General features: G+C 50.1%; 1 protein-coding gene across 2 annotated transcripts in view; it reads right to left on the bottom strand.

The window, feature by feature from the left end:
* The window catches only part of ANK1 (ankyrin 1), a 244,079-nt gene that overhangs the window by 124,631 nt on the left and 101,889 nt on the right, over positions 1-17,559 (bottom strand). The gene's annotated exons all lie outside the window — the stretch shown is intronic.

Raw genomic sequence — 17,559 nt, forward strand, 5'->3', positions numbered from 1 at the left:
GATCCCTTGAGGTCAGGAATCTGAGACCAGCCTGGGCAACATAGCAAGATCCCTGTTTCTACACACACACACACACACACACACACACACACAGATTTAAATTAGCCCTACATGGTGGTGCACACCCGTAGTCCCAGCTACCCCAGAGGCTGAGGTGGAGAAGCACTTGATGCCAGGAGTTCAAGGCTGCAGTGAGCTGTGATCCCACCATTGCACTCTAGCCTGGGCAACAGAGTGAGATCTTATTTCTAATACTACTAATAATACTGATAGCTACAATTTGTGAGCCAGGCACTGTTCAAAGCATGTTAGATGTGTTAACACATTTAACCTGCACAGCCACCCTATGAGTTAGCAACTATTATTATTCCCGTTTCACAGAAGTAGCTAAGGCACAAAAACATGAAGTCATTTGTCCAAAGTCCCCCAGGAGTGACATGATGCCTGGAGCGGTGCAAGGAACACGGCAAAAGGAGTGGCCCTGGGCTTTGCGCCATTCTACAAGCTAAGCTGGCTTTTTTGGTTTTGTGTTTGTTTGTTTTGTTTTTGAAATGGAGTCTCACTGTGTCACCAGGCTGGAGTGCAGTGGTGTGATCTCGGGTGATTGCAACCTCCGCCTCCTGTGTTTAATCGATTCTCCTGCCTCAGCCTCCTGAGTGGCTGGGACTACAGGCACGCGCCACCACGCCCGGCTTATTTTTGTATTTTTATTAGAGATGGGGTTTCACCATGTTAGCCAGGATGGTCTTGATCTCCTGACCTCGTGATCCACCTGCCTTGATCTCTCAAATTGCTAGGATTACAGATGTGAGCCACCGTGCCCAGCCCAACCTAAAGTATTTTTAGACTGGAGGAGAAAACTGAAATTCAGTATTCTCTAGTAAGAGTTGCTCACTCTGGGAAATTTGGGTGCAACCGGGCCATCTTTAATAAATTGGCCATTCTCTCTATTCAGAAAAGATGCCAGCCACTGATCACCCATTTCAATGCAGAAATGAGAGGTCCCTGTTTCCATGAACCTAGGCTCTCCGGGGTTTAATGAGAGGGAACCTGTCCTTTCCAAGAGCAATGGAGAAATGGGGAAGCCTTCAAACAGTAATCCCAGTCCACTGCAACCAAATTCTCTAGTAACACCATCATTCAACAGTAAAATCATCATGTAACCTCCCTTGCACACTTCTGAACCAGGAGAAAGAAGCTCCTGGGAGCTGGTGCTAGGCCTTCCAGGCTGGGCCAGAAGGATCCTCGACTCCAGGAAAGGATGATGAGGTAGACCAAGCCCGGGGACTCGCTCCCGAAAACTCACCTCTTCGCCTTCACCGGGGCCCTGCTGACAAGGGGCGGCTTCCAAATGCTGACTGCAGAGGTTCCCTCTCTCTTCTCGGGGCCAAAACATTGCAATGAAATCCAATTAAACTACTCACCAGCCTACCTTTGGCTCCCGAGTTTTTCCATTTGTACAACTTAACAACAGGAAGACAGGCTCCTTCCTCCAAGATGCACTTTGGTGCTTAGCAGCGACCACTGGAAAACACCTTGGCATCAGCTCTCGACTTCCTAGTCCCGTTTTCTCTTTACCACTAAGGCAATGAGAGCAGGTGCCACACATAAAACTTCACACCGGGCAATACTTCACACCGGGTAATACTTTACACCGGGCAATACTTTACACCGGGCAATACTTCACACCGGGAGAGGGACCATTATCTTTTTATTTAATACTCATATGAATTCTGGCTGGCTACTCTTTAAGGTATCTTTTCACACTATATTTATATCACCCCTTCTAAAATTATTTAAATTTAAAAGGTGGAGAAATAAGCTATAAACCATCAACCACAGCTGCATTTCTTTCTATGTTGGTTATCTGCAGAAAACTCTGCTCACGCCAGGGGAATCCTAAGGTATGCCCCTAATCTGGACATTTCTCATCTGCATAATATGGAAGGGTGTCTAGATGGCCCCATCTTAAAGTGTTAGCTTCGTGTATTTTTAAAGAAATACGGCCGGGTGCGGTGGCTCACGCCTATAATCCCATCTACTTTGGGCAAGGTCAGGAGTTTGAGACCAGCCTGGCCAACATGGAGAAACCCCGACTCCACTAAAAATACAAAGATTAGCCAGGCATGGTGGCAGGCGCCTGTAATCCCAGCTACCCCGGAGGCTGAGGCAGGAGAATCACTAGAACCTGGGAGGCGGGGGCTGCAGTGAGCTGAGATCACACCACTGCACTCCAGCCTGGGTGACAGAGCAAGACTCTGTCTCAAAAAAAGAAAAAGAAAAAGAAACACAATGTTCTATCGGTGACGTTCTTTCCACCTCTACAGTTCCATGAATTTGTGAAGTGAAGACCTCATTTCTACTCCAACTTCAACGATGAAGTCCACTTTCATAATCGGCTTTTCAAAGTGACCTGTCCCAGCACCCCTGACCTCGAACTCCAGAATAAAGGGATGTCAAGTATTAGAGAAAGAATGAAAAATGAGCAGTGAATCAAGTAGCACTTTAAAAAAAAAGCCAACGCAACATTTCTGGAATGACTGAACTGGTTTTTAGTCTTCAGAAAGAGACATTTCCAGGATTTCTGAAGTAAGAAACCAAGATGCCAATCAACATTTCCGAAGGAAAATCACTGCCAGTATCCAAAGGCGCCTCTAGTGCCTCCGGTGCGTTTCGAGTGAGGGTCACAGAGATAAATTCTCAATGCCAGACTCGGTGGGACTAGATAGATAGGCTTTTTCTTCATTCACTTATTCTTTCACTCAAACGTGAACCGCTGAATTGCATTGTGTGATCTGGGCACCCAGTGGTAGGTCAAGGCTGTTTGGTTCTTACTCTTGGGAAGACTGCAGACCCATAGAGGTGAAAGATAGAGCTGTATGGAAAATAGGACAATACAGGGTTAAATACTCAGTAAGACGATAGCCCAAGAGACGCTCCAAGACAGGGTACAATTAAATACCAAATGAGAGGTTGAAACAGGAACCACTAGCAGTTCAAGGGAGTGGCTGAGATCAGAGATGGCAACAGTACTGGGGGCATTTTTGATGGAGCCGCGAGAATTGACCAGAATCTGCAAGCCAGGTTTAGGATGTCATGGGGATCCATTTCAATACCACCAATGCTTTTTTGAAAGTCCCTGTGTTCCAGAATCTTCTTGATTATAGAAGATAATCAGAGAACATGGGCTTCCCAACCGCCTGGAGAGAATGTGAGGATCAAGAACCAAACACTTCATGCCTGTAATCCCAGCTACTCAGGAGGCTGAGGCAGGAGAATTGCCTGAACCCAGGAGGAGGAGGTTGCGGTGAGCCGAGATCGCGCCATTGCACTCCAGCCTGGGTAACGAGCGAAACTCTGTCTCAAAAAAAAAAAAAGAAGGGAGCACTTGAAAATTAAAACACATATGTCACGCGACAACATACATATGCCTGCTGTAGGAAACTGTGTGAGTGTTATGTAAAGGAGTGATTCATTGCTAACGATCGTAAAGCCTTTAGAGCCTTAAATGTCTCCTTCGTGAGGCTGGAGGGAGTTTCCATCCCTCACAAAGATTTTATACAAAGAGGAAAATAAAGCAATGATTTTAGATTTATTCAGTCATTTGAAAAATATGTGTGTGCCTGTGGAGGGGCCAGGCCTTGTTTAGAGTCCAACAGTGAACAGACAGGGAAGAATCCCGCACTCATAGAGCCGACATCCCTATGGGCGGGAGGGGAGAGACAGATGAGCGGTAAGATCTATTTATCCCACAGCGAACTGGCGAGTGCTAAGAGGAAGATCAAACGCGGAGAGGGGATGGAGAGGGCTGTGGGGTGCAGTGTCTGACGGTGCTGAGTCCTGGAGGCCTTTCTGAGGAGGTGACGCTGGGGGAGCCTGGATGCAGGCGGGGATAAGGCCACAGCGCCTGGACATGCCCAGGCTGTGACAGATAAGCTCCATGTGGTGGGAGACCACTCTAGTGCCCACCCCACCCCGCTCCCATCCCTGAGATACCCCCTTGCTTGGTCTGGAATGCTGTTCTCTACACCTACAGGTGTTAGGCAACTTTCATTTTTCTTTCTCTCACTCTGTTGCCCAGGCTGGAGTGCTCACTGCAGCCTCACACTCCTGGGCTCAAGCGGGCCTCCCACCTCAGCCTCCCGAGCAGCCAGGACTACAGGTCAGCACCGCCACACCTGGCTAATTTTTTAAATTTATTTTTTGTCGATGTGAGGATCTCACTATGTTGTCCAGGATGGTCTCAAACTCCTGGCCTCAAGTGACCCTCTTGCCTTGGGCTTCCAAAGTGCTGGGATTACAGGCGGGAACCACCGTGCTTGGCCTCTAGCCATCTTTCGATGCCCATGGGACAAGCAGTTAGAGGCACTGGTGAAGGAACCAAAAGAAAAATGAAAAGACAGGAATCGACAGCATTTAGTAGGCGCTGGCGCTGCTCTAAGCATTTGACAAGTGTTCACCCACTTAATCCTCAGCAACTTTATAAGGCAGGTGTTCCACTTATCCTTACTTTACAAGTGGAAAACAGGGCACAGAAAGATTAAAAACTTGCCCAGCCGGGCGTTGCGGCTCACGCCTGTAATCCCAGCTCTTAGGGAGGCAGAGGCGGGAGGATAGCTTGAGCCCAGGAGTTCAAGACCTGCCTGGGCAACATAGCGAGATCCCGTTCTCCACAAAAAGGAAAAAAAAAAAAGACAAACAAACTTGCGCAAGGTCACGCAGCAGAGAAGTGGCAGAGTTAGGATTAGAACTTAGCAACGGGAGCCAAGTTGGCCACCACAAGCATTCCGCTCTTGTGCCTCAAAGATGCCCGTGTGACAACAGGAAGTTCAGGAACTCTGAGGAAGTCATGGATAAGAGAGACACGGGCTCTGGCTGGGAAAGCCATGAGTGAGTCCCTAGGGAGGTTCTTGGTTCTCCATCGACAGCTTGCTACCGAGCACGGCAGCGCCTTGTCCAGGCCACTAACGCTAATTAGTATTTCGCATTTGCCAAGTGCCTACCCTGTGCTAAGGCAAATGGGGGGATGCTAAAGTCAATGACAGCTGACGCAGTCCTCCCAGGGCCTCCCTGGGAACTCACCAGGGATGCAACTGGCCAATCAGACCAGAGAGTTGCCCTGGGTTCACTTCTTTTAGATTTTTTTTTTTTGGAGATGGGGGTCTTGCTATGTTGCCCAGTCTGGTCTCGAACTCCTGGGTTCAAGCAATCCATCCACCTCGGCCTCTCAAAGACCTGGGATTACTGGCATGAAACACTGTGCCCAGCCTCTTCTTGAGTTTTGACCAATAACTTTCCATTATTTCCTCTTAGACTGCAGTTGAATTCATAAACAGCATTAACATTAACATTTTTCAAATGCCCGTAGGAGTTTGTTGAGTTAACCTGAGTCACTCACCGGAGAGCCTTCAGCTTATTCTCCTCCCCTTGGAGGGGTGGGGGAGACATCCTCCTCCACCCACCCAGGGGATGGGGAGGGGAGGTGACACTTCTCCCTTAGTAGATTCTTCCCTCCTAAGTGGGCTGACGTATTTCGGACACTGAGGGTCAGGGTGTTCCTGGAGTTTGAGGCCTTGGCGGTGCTGGCACTTGGCATGAGCCACCCAGAGGGAATGTGTGTGCACGTGTGTGTGCGTGCCTGTGTGTGTACGTGTGCCTGTGTGTGCTCATGTGCCTGTGTGTGTGCATGTGTGTGCACGTGTGTGTGCCTGCCTGTGTGTGCATGCCTGTGTGTACATGTGCCTGTGTGTGTACATGTGTCTGTGTGTGCATGCCTGTGTGTGCACATGTGCCTCTGTGTGTGCCTGTGTGTATGTGTGCCTGTCTGTGTGCGTGTGCCTGTGTGTACATGTGCTTGTGTATGCACATATGCCTGTGTGTGTGTATGTGTGCCTGTGTGTGTGCATGTGCCTGTGTGTGTGCTTGTGTGTATGTGTGCCTGTGTGTGCATGCCTGTGTACATGTACCTGGGTGTTCACGTGTGCCTCTGTGTGCAAGTGTGCCTCTGTGTGTGCAAGGCTGTGTGTGCACATGTGCCTGTGTGCACGTGTGCCTGTGTGTGTGAGTGCCTGTATGCGCACATGTGCCTATGTGTGCACGTGTCTGTGTGTACATGTGCCTGTGTGTACGTGTGCCTGTGTGTGCACGTGTGCTTGTGTGTGTGCCTGTGTGTGCACGTGTGCCTGTGTATGCATGTGTGTGCACGAGTGTGTGCATGTGTGTTTGCATTTATGTATATATATGCATATGTGTGTGTGTGCAAATCAAGGTAACTTCAGACAAAAAGACCAAGAGTGGGTCTCAGGGTATTAGGGGTTGGGGGCAGGGTGGGGGGAGGATGCAACTGGGGGTGGGGAGAGATACTACAGAAAGAAATCAAGAGTGGCTCCGGCATTTAATTTCTAATCTCGTCTCACTCCAAAACTTGTCAAATTCCTAACCAGAAGTTCTAAAGAGAAACGTCTCTGCCTGGTTCTTCTACATTTGTGGAAAGTCTCACTCCCTGGAAAACAGTCACCACTTTCTGTTTTCACTGCGGACTCCATTCAGATTCAGAAGGCTGGAGAGAAGAGATGAAAGCCAACAGGAGGACTTGCTGGTGATGTGGGGTGGGGTCCATCCGTGGCCCATGCACCCCAAAGCCTCTCCAGCCACCTCGATCTCCTGGCCCTCTGCAGTTTCTCTAAAACGTGGCAAGCTCTGGACCACACACAAACCCACCAGCCAGGACTCCCTGCTGAGCAGCCATTCCCCAGCTGGAAGGGCCACTATGCCAGGCAATTCCAAGACGCCTTTTAGGCAGAATTCACGAGAGTCTGTTCTCGCCCCAGCAGAGCTATGCACGGTGCCTGCTGCGTGGGTACCACATCCAGGGATCACCTTCCCAGGCCCTCTCACTGTATTTCCACCACCCTGCCCTCCCTTCTGCAGCCATCTACACACACCGCTATTGTCTTCTGCAGAGGAATAAACATGCCTCAGTCCCCATCCCAACAAGAGAAGAAGGCATGGCAGAGGTGGCACCAGAGACCACGTCCTCTGTGGCCCGGGCCAGCCCATTCCACAGTCGCCCCCCCTGGAGTTTGCACAGATGGCTCCTCCTCCCTGCCCTTCGTGGAAGGGACGGAGCTGAGGGCACAGAGGCCGACAACCGACAGAGCCAGGGGAGCACAGACCCCTCCGCGGAGCACAGACCCCGCCCCAGAGCACAGACCCCGCCCCGGAGCACAGACCCAGGCCCAGGAGGGAGGCGGAGGGTCTCCAAGGCTGGGGGCAGAGGTCAGCTTTAGGGTCCATCCCAGGGGCCAGGGCTAGGAGAGGGTGGAGAGCACACTCGGTGGGGGCTGGGGGTCCCCTGCTGCCTCACAGGTAAGGGTCTACGTCATGGTCAAGACAGAGCGCCAGGAAACACCCCTTGCCAGACTGGTAATGGAGCTAAGTAAACCTAAAGATTTAAAGAACTGGGATTTTTAAAGGCTAGTCACAAAACAGGGGATCCGTGATGATGTGCAGAGCCCTCGGTCTGGAGGAAACATTGCTCATGTGCCTGACACCAGCTCCATCTCACTCGGGCCCGGGGCCCTTCAGCAAGGGCTCCTGCTGCCCTACCTCCTGCCATGGAGCCACCTGATGGAAAAAATAACAGAGTATTTCCATAGAGAGCTTTCAAACCAAACATGCAAACTCACAGGGCCAAGGGGAAAACGCAGGGGCTTGCTGCAGAGGAGCCCACGTGTCGGGCGAGGCTTTGCCTGGCATTTCTTGGGTGGGTATTTCAAACCAGGGGAGTAAAGCCGGGCCCCTGAATGTCACCCTCTGCATCTCCTTTTATCTATGTGCCACTAAGCAGTAAGCCACTGAGCCATTCCGCTCCCCAGTTTCCTCCCCCAAAGTCAGATCTTATTTCCCAGGGGAACAGTGTAGCAACTGAGTCAGCCCCGCATCCAGCAGGTCTTCCCCTAAACATTGTAGGGCCCTCCTGGTCCCTGAGTACTTCCTGACACCCAGGAAGGACAGGGGCCACCTGCTGAGAACTGTCTCAGGGGGTCTCAGATTCTTGGTGAGTTGAATTTTAAGCATTTTATTTGAATCAAAATATATCACATTGCATACGCTAATTTTTACTTCAGCTTACGCATTTGGAGTTAGAGCCTCTCTAATCACCTATGCAGATCTAAATAAACAAGGTCCAAATCTGGATCCCAAATTAGATGAAAAAATTCCATTCTATTCAGCTTATCAAATTTCAAGTAGTTCATTGATTTGATCATTAGATGCTGTCTGATCAGGAAGTCCCAAGATTTCTAACTACTGTAATCTAAATGGTATTGGCGTTTCTAAAATATCCACACTGAAAAAAGCTCCTTTGCTTATCCCAAATCCATTTTGCCTGATTGAATGATTTTCTCATTTCCACAGAGAGCTGTTAAAGCAGCCATGCAAACTATCAGAGCTCCACAGGCCCAGGAGGAGGAAGAAATTACACGACATTTGGATAAGTCAATTCTTAGCAAAGTAACAGTGCACCTAATTAATTGAATGCAGTGTGTGGGGTTTCTGTGAAGCAAGTCTTATTTCCTCTGGGAGCTGTCCACCTGGTAATCCAGTCCTTGAAGGAAATCGATTCAAAGGTCTCCCAAGTCCTACTCTTGGTCCATGCAACTGTCCTTCCTCCCACAGTATCGGCAGAACTCTATCAAATACTTCCCTCTTTGGAGAATTCTAATTTTTGGAAAGTTCTTTCTCATCTCAAGTTGAAATCTGCTTTCCTGTGACTTCTACCCCACCCTTTCCTGGATCCCTCCCCGGAGCACCAAGGAGTGAATCTCCACTTGCTGGTAGCAACCTGGTGAGAGTCAGGACTTTTTATCAGCCTTTTTAGTACTCTCTTTCCCTCTGTCCCTTCAAGGTTTCTCCCAGGCATGAAGAAAGACCCTTTTCCTCATTGAATCCCTGCCTACGCCCATCCAATGATCAAGGTCTCTCCAAAAAAGGAAAATCTGGACGCCATCCTCCTAATGGAGACCGACACTGCATTTCCCAAAGTGTGTTCCCGGGAACACCAGCCCCGTGCAATGTCACCCGCGCCAATGCAAAGAATGCTCTGGTCAAGTAATTGTGGGCAATGCAAACCTTGTCCTTAGAGAGTCACAAACCAAGAAAGCATATTAAAGCTCTGAGCAGGGCCAAGCACGGGGCTCACACCTGTGATCCCAGCACTTTGGGAGGCCGCAGTGGGAGGATTGATTGAGGCCAGGAGTTTGCCACCAGCCTGGGCAACATAGCGAGATTCCATCTCTAAAAAAATTTTTTTAATGAGCTGGGCATGGTGGCATGCACCTGTAGTCCCAGCTGCAGGAGAATCACAAGCCCAGGAGGTCGAGGCTGCAGTGGGCTATGATTGCATTACTGCACTCTGGCCTAGGCAGCCTTGGTGTTTGGTGGCATAGTGAGACCCTGTGTCAGGGGGAAAAAAAAAAAAAAAAAAAAAAAGCTCTGAGCATTCTTGGAGAAACCTGATCAACAGCGTTTAAGCCAAGATTCCATAATCGCATTTGACTCTAAAACTCTATTTCCCCCACATAACACACTTTGGGAAAGGGTGGTTATTTTCACTCTGACCAAGCTTTTAACACTCACTATATTTCTGTCCTCCACTCTCTCACCCCCATACTCTCTACCGCATCCCCCACGCCTAGCCCCCTGCTCCCCAGGAACTAACACCATCAAAACAAAGAACTTTAATGCAATAGCTCTCAGCATTTAGTGAATTCCTTCTTAAAGCAAAGCATCCTTTTGGGATACAATGAATCAATTCCCTAATTTTCTGGCTTTGTACATGTGAACTTTAGTGTATTAAATATTCACCCCTTCAATGAGATCTGTAATACAGTTCCATGCTACCACCTACCGCGAGGACACTTTCCAGTAACTGATGTTGTCATTAAATTCCTGACAAATATGAAAGGCAAGGAGAAGACTAGAAACGTTTTGGAGACTTTGAGCATACAAGTACATCTAAATCTATTCAGTTAAAGCTCTTTTTTTTTTTTTTTGCCTTTCACAAAAGTTTTATTTATAATATTTTTCTTATGTACTTGGGAGCTAATTACTCAAGGAAATCTCATGGCGAAGGTTCTACGAATTAAACAAACATCATGCAATGCATTGGGGCTTTGAGTCCTGATGCATACAAAATTTTTGAGGTGCTTTTGTTTTTGGTTTTCTGAGTTCAGAAGAAAGCCCTGTACATAGTGGAACAAACTATGTTATTTCAACAAATCAGCGTTTCTTAAAGGAACGGGCAGAGCAGGTGATACAAAGTTTCCAAAAGGTAGGCCTGCTCTGGGTCACACATGTAGCCAGTTGGCTTCCAAGGGTTCCCTCTGAAATGCCACACAGGACCTGGAGAGGAGATGCTGGGCTTTGCCAGCCCTCAAGCCACTGTTTCTTCTCCTGAGTCTCCGGTTTCTGCCCCTCAAATGAAAGCAGAATGAGACTGGGCATGGTGGCTCACTCCTGTAATCCTAGCACTTTGGGAGACCGAAGCAGGAGGATCACTTGAGTCCGGGAGTTCAAGACCAGCCCAGGCAACATAGCAAGACCCCTTCTCTACAAAACATTTTTTTATTTTAATTTGCCAGCGGGGTGGTGTATGACTATGGTCCTGGCTACTCGAAGGCTGAGGCAGGAGGATGGCTTGAGCCCAGGAGTTGAAGGTTACAGTGAGCTATGATCGCACCACTGCACTCCAGCCTGGGTGACAGAGCAAGACCCTGTCTCTACAAACAATTACTGAGATAATAAAAACATAAACCAGAATGAGGTTGTGATTAAGGACTCAGACGCTGGGTCCAGCTTGCCTGGCTTCCTGTCCTAGTCTGAAGCTGTCTAGCTAGGCAGAGGTGAGTAAATCCATTGCTCTGTCCCTCAGTGTCCCTATCTGTAGCCTGCAGTGACCTCATGGAGTCACTATGGGGATGGAATGCTCTCCTGCCTGCATGGTTTCGATGGGGCCTGGCTGCGGTCCGACCCTCCCCTCTTCTGGGTCTGGTCATTTCAGTGCTAACCACTGCTGCCCTGCTCACTGTGCATCCTGCAGCGGGATCTTCACTGCTTCCGGCCTGGGCCTTCCCGCAGGCGCTGCCAAATTGACCTTGCCATCACCAGCTCCCTTCCTTTCGGGATCACGCAAGGCAAGGGTCCTCACGCTCACAGATGTCCATTACTCTTCGGCACTTTCCTGACCCTTTAAACACCCTGGCAGAGCCTTGCCTGGCCCTTCTGGGTCCACTTGGCAGTGGAGGGTCTGAGCTGACCTCGTGCCTTCCACACTGCAGGGCAGTGTCGCCGTTAGCCACGCACCTCACCTGGGAGCCCTCCCGCGTCCCCTCTCCCTGCACTCTGGAGTGTCCCTTACAGCCAAATTAAAGGCACCTCCCTGAGGTTGGCCCCGTGATTCCCTCCCTTGCAGTTTTCTCTCCTCCTCCCGAGCTTCCAAAGCATCGTACCCCTTCTAGCGGTTCCTTTTGAGGGGTTTGTGGCCGAGGCACAGCCCATCTCCCTTTCCAGGCTAAGTGCTTTTCAGAGCAGCCACCACAGACTCAGAAAGAAGAGAAAGAGCTCATGTCTTGCCAGGGGCCAGAAATTAGGAACATCTCAGAGGGAAGCTCCCTGTAGGAGGCAGGGCTGGAGGAGCGTCTACACGCAGCCCTGTATGCTGCCCCTGAGCCCTGAGAAAAACCTGGGGACCCTGTAGACAGGTTCCTCCCAGGTCACGGTCATAATAATGTCCCTGAGGAGAAAGCATCTTTATTGGTAAGGAAATAAACAAAATTAGATGTAAACAAGCCAAGCAAAGACCTTTCAACACCTTCAGGCTGCCCCAGTCACTGCTGGCTCCGAAGCCATCCCATTTATTCAAAGGCTAGGGACAAGCCCCAGTAGCCACGTTGCAAACTAATGGAGTTGAGGGAAGGGATCGGAACAGTTATCCCAACCTGGGGGCGCCTATGTAAGTACCACTTTGTGCCTGAGACATTCGGAGCCATTTGCTGATCCCGGTCCAGAACTCACCGCCGGGCCCCTCTGTGGCGGTCGGTGCCACACACTAGTGTCTCCGTTTGTCAGATGCAGGCACGAGGACACTGAAAACAAGGTGAATTTTCAAACCTCCGCAGGAAGACTCTCTAGATGGAGCCGCTCGAAGGCTGAAGCAGGAGGTCAGGAAATTCAAGCCTCCTGATTTGCTGATTTGCCTGTTCATTACTCCACCTGCAGATGCTTTTTTTTTTTTTTTGAGGTGGAATGTCGCTCTTGTTGCCCAGGCTGGAGTGTGATGGTGCGATCTCAGCTCACCACAACCTCTGCCTCCCAGGTTCAAGCGATTCTCCTGCCTCAGCCTCCTGAATAGCTGGGATTACAGGCATGTGCCACCACACTGGCCTAATTTTGTATTTTTAGTAGAGATGGGGTTTCTCCATGTTGGTCAGGCTGATCTCGAACTCCCGACCTCAGGTGATCCGCCCACCTCTGTCTCCCAAAGTGCTAGAATTACAGGCGTGAGTCATGGCGCCCAGTCTGCAGATGCCTTTTAACCAAATCTGAGAAGCACAGTGGGTCTAATAAAAGGCTGTTTCTATGGCAGATTCCATAGAGAAAAGAACAAAGGTGGTGGTGGAACAAGTTCCCTTTAACGTATCACTCAGCGCAGCAAGCCTGACACGTTTTCACAGTTTCCCACGCACACTCCAGTTAGAGTGGGTGTCTGGTGGTCATTCATTTCTCCACTCCACGTGTAGTTATTTAGTGCCAGAGGACATCCGAAAGCACAGGGGTGCCTGATGGGGGTCATGGCCTTAAGGGGCCCAGAGGGTGAGGAGCTGGGAAGCTGGATGGGAGGGTGAGCCCTGGCCTGGCCTAAAGGAATGGGCTGAGCTTGGACAGGGGCAGGGAAACAGTGGTGGAAGCCAGCCCTAGCGGAGGCCAGTGGAGACTAGCAGTCACGGTTTGTGGATGATTTTATCAAAAACGTGGGAAAAGTCCATTCTAGCCGGTGATATTGAATGGCAATTCCCACCTATCTGATAATGAAAAGCCTCCCCTACCTATGGCTTCAGTGTGGTAGAAAGAGCTGGCACAGTCCTAGGTCAGATCCTGCCACTTACTGGCTCTCTGACCTATATTTAAGGGCTACCACCCCAATGCCCCACCCCAGCCTAACCTGACATGAGTAACTGGAAAAGATGGGGAACTGGAAACCATGTGGTATCATATGACCTTCTGAGAGGTAAACCAGCGCAAGTGACACAGAGGCATGGCACCAGCTAGCTACAAACATCCTGGAAAAACAGGATCTCTCTTAAGTGAATAGCAGTCAAAACATGGCTCATCTGATAAACTAAAGAAGGAGACAGACAGAAGAAAAAAATTAGCCAGCCTGCTGGCCTGCACCTGCAGTACCAGCTACTGGGGAGGCTGAGGTGGGAGAATCACTTGAGCCCAGGAGGTGAAGGCTGCAGCGGGCCATGACCACAGCACTCCAGCCTGGGTGACACAGAAGGATCCCGTCTCAAAAGGAAGAAAAACGAAGGGAGGGAGGGAGGGAGGGAAGGGAGGGAGAAGGAGGAGGGGAAGAAGGAGAAAGAAGAAGAGGAAGAAGAGAAGGAGGAAGTGGAAGAATACCGGTGGCCTAGAAATGGCTACCGTAACACTCCCACTAACACACCCCCTGCCCCTGGCAGAGGTTGCTAAGTTATCACAGCACTCTTGCCCAGAAGCCTAAAAGTGGCTTCAGAATCTCTCTCAGCACAGCATCCCCAGCAGCTGCTGTCAATCGGATTGGCATTGACACCAGGCAATGAGACTCATTTTCTATTCCAATGTTGTTTAATCAGCAATTTGTAACAAACGCAATGCTCCTGGCTGTGGGGCATGCATGATTCATCAGGCCATAGCACAGTCTTGACAGATTCAAGACCATGTTGCCTCCTGTTTCTCTGATTGTGCCCTTACTAGGACATCAGTAACTGACTTGCCTTCTAGGTTTTCTTGATGGGACAGAATTCAATGACCAGAGAACACAGAAGAACCCCAGAGACCAGAGAAGTCAGATTTCTCATTGTGAAGTCGGAGCGCTGACACGAACACCAGATGCCTGTGGGTTGCAGTAAGTCAGTTTCCAAACCTACTGTCCTCTGGTTGTGTCTTAAAATCAAGTTACCAGAACTGGATCTCAGACTACAGGGGCACCTGCACGACCAACCGGTCAATATCCCCAATAAACAACTTTATTTCATCACTCTTCCCAGCTGCAACCTCAGTTTCCTCATCTGTAACATGGGTAATTTTTTACGTGGCAGCTGTGAGCATTGACTATGCTAAGATCTTTAATCACGTAGCACCGTGGCAGGTACACAGTAGCTACTCAAGAATGTTCATGACCTTCCAATCCCCTAGATTTAGGAACTTTTTGAGCCTTACCGGTAGAGGGGCAATATTTTCCTACCAGGTTTTCACTCCAGTGACCCCTCGTCGTTAGCTCTCCCAGAGGGGGTTTTCCGAAGCCCTAACGCTTTCCTACTCACAAACCTCTGTGGGCTTCCCCAACCCCTGTGGAATAAAGACCAAAGTCTCAGGCTGACGTTCAGAAGCCTCCTCAAGCCAGCCCCTGTCTGCCTCTTCATCCTCATCTCTACTCTGTCCCCCATCTGTCCCTCAGCACGGGATCCCGCACCTCTCCCAAACACACAAGCCATGCTTTTCATGAGGCGTCTCTGTTTTGTGAAATTCTCCACACATTCTTCAAGGCCCATTCAAAGCTCTCTTCCTCTGCAAAGCTTCCCTGGCACGCTCCCTTGTATTCCTGGCCAGAGCGTTCACTCCTCCCTGTTTCAGCCTCGGTGATATTGTTCGAATGTAGCATTTCCCACATCCTGAGAACAAGGGACTGTGTGATTTACTGCTTCCTACTCCACACATTCTGTCGGCCTGAGTCAAAGTTATGTTGAAAGTAGGAAGATCTTTTTTAAATTTCCAAAGTTCTTAGAAGGTTAAGAGTTATTGATCCAGAGAAGAACCTGTGATTCCAAAGAAGTTTCTAATTACCAACATTTCCTGAAAGGCTGGCTCCTATCTCCCGTATGGCTCACACCAGCCCCAGGGTAACCACGATGGTCTTCGGTTTCCAGATGCGGGCTGGAGATTTGGGGCGGCCACGTAACAGGCCCAAGGATAATGTCCAGAAAGCAGCAGAGCACGGGTTGGAGGTCAAGCGTTCTGGCTACAGCGCCCACAGGCTGGACCATGTGCTGTGCTGCTGGGCCCCTGAGGTCATACTGCCAGCCTCGAGGCCCTGTGTGGACAGGTTCACCTGCACTGGGCAGTCTGGGCACTGGGACTGCAGACTAGCGGGGAGACAGGCCTCTAAAGAACAGTTTCAGCGTGACCAGTGTGGTGAAGAGCGTCTGTCTTAGAGGGTTAGGAGACAGACGTGAGCTGGGAACCTCGCTGGGAAATGTGGGCCAATCAATGAACTGCTCAGCCCTGTTTCCTCATCTAGAAAGCGAGGACAATGTCACCTACATCCCAGGATAGTTTCAATGCCATATTAAGATGAAATACGTAAAGAAAGTGCTGTGCTTCTTTCACGGTAAAACTACATTATTCCACACACAAGGTTTGAAAAGCTGGTGGAGAGTCAAGCGATAAAACCCCAGGGGCCTCGGGCCAAGCAGCCCAGCCAACCCCTGGACTGACCCTGTCACCACCTGGATGATGCATTCGTGAGAAGATGTCCAGAATCTCGGCAGCTCCTGTCACCCGCCCCCAGGTCCACTCTAAGCCCCACATCACTCACCAAACTGCATTCTCCATGCTGTGACAGGCCAGACTGTCCTAGGGTATCTACCACCTAAGGAGGAATCTTTTCTTTTTTCTGAGATGGAGTTTCACTCTTGCCTCAACCTCCCAAATAACCAGGATTACAGGCACCCACCCTGACACCCACCTACTTTTTGTATTTTTAGTGGAGCAGGGTTTCACCATGTTGGCCAGGCTGGTCTTAAACTCCTGACCTCAGGTGATCCGCCCACCTCGGCCTCCCAAAGTGCTGGGATTACAGGCATGAGCCACTGCGCCGGGCTGGGAAGAAATCTTGAGCCCAGCCACTGTCCTGAGTCAGCGAGTGAGCTTCCCTCCTCTCTTAACCACTGCACCAACACCTCTGCACCCCCCGATTCATGACCTGCCCTGAATCTGACTCCTGGTGTTTGCCTAATCCTCAACTAATCCCACTAAGAACTAGTTCCCTGCATCTGTACAACTCAAGATCCTATTATACAGCTTTAAATGCATGCAATTAATAGAAGACTTTTCGATATAAAACCCCTTCAAGAATTTAAGGAATAATCTCTGATGGCAGAACTTTAGACTTCCTGGCTAATGGGGGTTGCAGAAGGTATTCAAGGGCTAACTTCGGCATTCTGATACCTTCAAATCACACCGTGTAGACAGAACATTAGCCAGCCCCAAGAGGGACTCAGACTGTTAGAGGTTAGACAGATGCGAGATGAGGGGCCTCTAACCACTGCCTCCCTCTGGAGAGAAAGCAAACCACAGGTACACACCCTGGCCCAGCCCAGCTCCCCTACCCAGAGGAGAGGTTGCCAGAGCGGGCAGAGGGCAGGACAGAGGGCACCAGGCGGTGCCACCAGGCCGCTAATGGGTTTTCTGAGTAGCTGGAATCCGCTCCACTGTTTGCAAGTCATCATCACCCTCGACCAATGGCTGTACCTCTAGAGGTGGAGAAAGGCTGAGCTCGGGCCAGCCTCTCTTCAGCTTTCTTCCCTCCCTCCTTCCCTCCCTCTGTCTCTCTCTTTCTTTCTTTTAGATAGAGTCTCTGTCACCCAGGCTGGAGTGCAGTGGTGCAATCTTGGCTCACTGCAACCTCCACCTCCTGGGTTCAAGTGATTCTCCTGCCTCAGCCTCCCAAGTGCTGAGATTGTAGGTACCCACTACCACGCCCGGCTAATTTTTGTATTTTTAGAGATGCGGTTTCGCTGTGTTGGCCAGCCTGGTCTCGAACTCCTGACCTCAGGTGATCCGTTTGGAGGCATTAACTTTCTGAAGGAAACTGAAACCAGGTGGTCTTTATTCCAAAATATTGCTTCATTTCCCACTTCTGGAAAGGGCAGAACAGCCTTCTGACCAATATCACCCCGGGGGAGGGCCACAGAGGCTCCCCGCTGCCTTCCAGACACCGCTGGGGGACTCAGAGCTTTCTCGGGAAGGAAAACCCTTCCAGGAGTTCCTATAGGAGAGAAGGGCTGGGGGCAGAGGGTCGTTTGCTTGCTTTGTTTTCCCTAATCTGTCTGTAAACAAGTTTCCTGCACAGGCAACACACGCTGTCTCATTCCTGCCACCTTCCCCAACACGCTAATAGGTTTCAGCAGCTGCTCCGCCCGGCCCATTGGCAGCAGTCAGCCTGTCTCACGTAATGCACTTTCCTTCCTGAGCCCCCACAGTAAATTCAGCAGATGAATCAGCCCCTGCTCAGATAGC

Source organism: Aotus nancymaae, unplaced genomic scaffold (assembly GCF_030222135.1).
Source record: "Aotus nancymaae isolate 86718 unplaced genomic scaffold, 86718_ANA_hifiasm-v0.15.2.pri h1tg000097l, whole genome shotgun sequence".
NCBI classification, from domain to species: Eukaryota; Metazoa; Chordata; class Mammalia; order Primates; family Aotidae; genus Aotus; species Aotus nancymaae.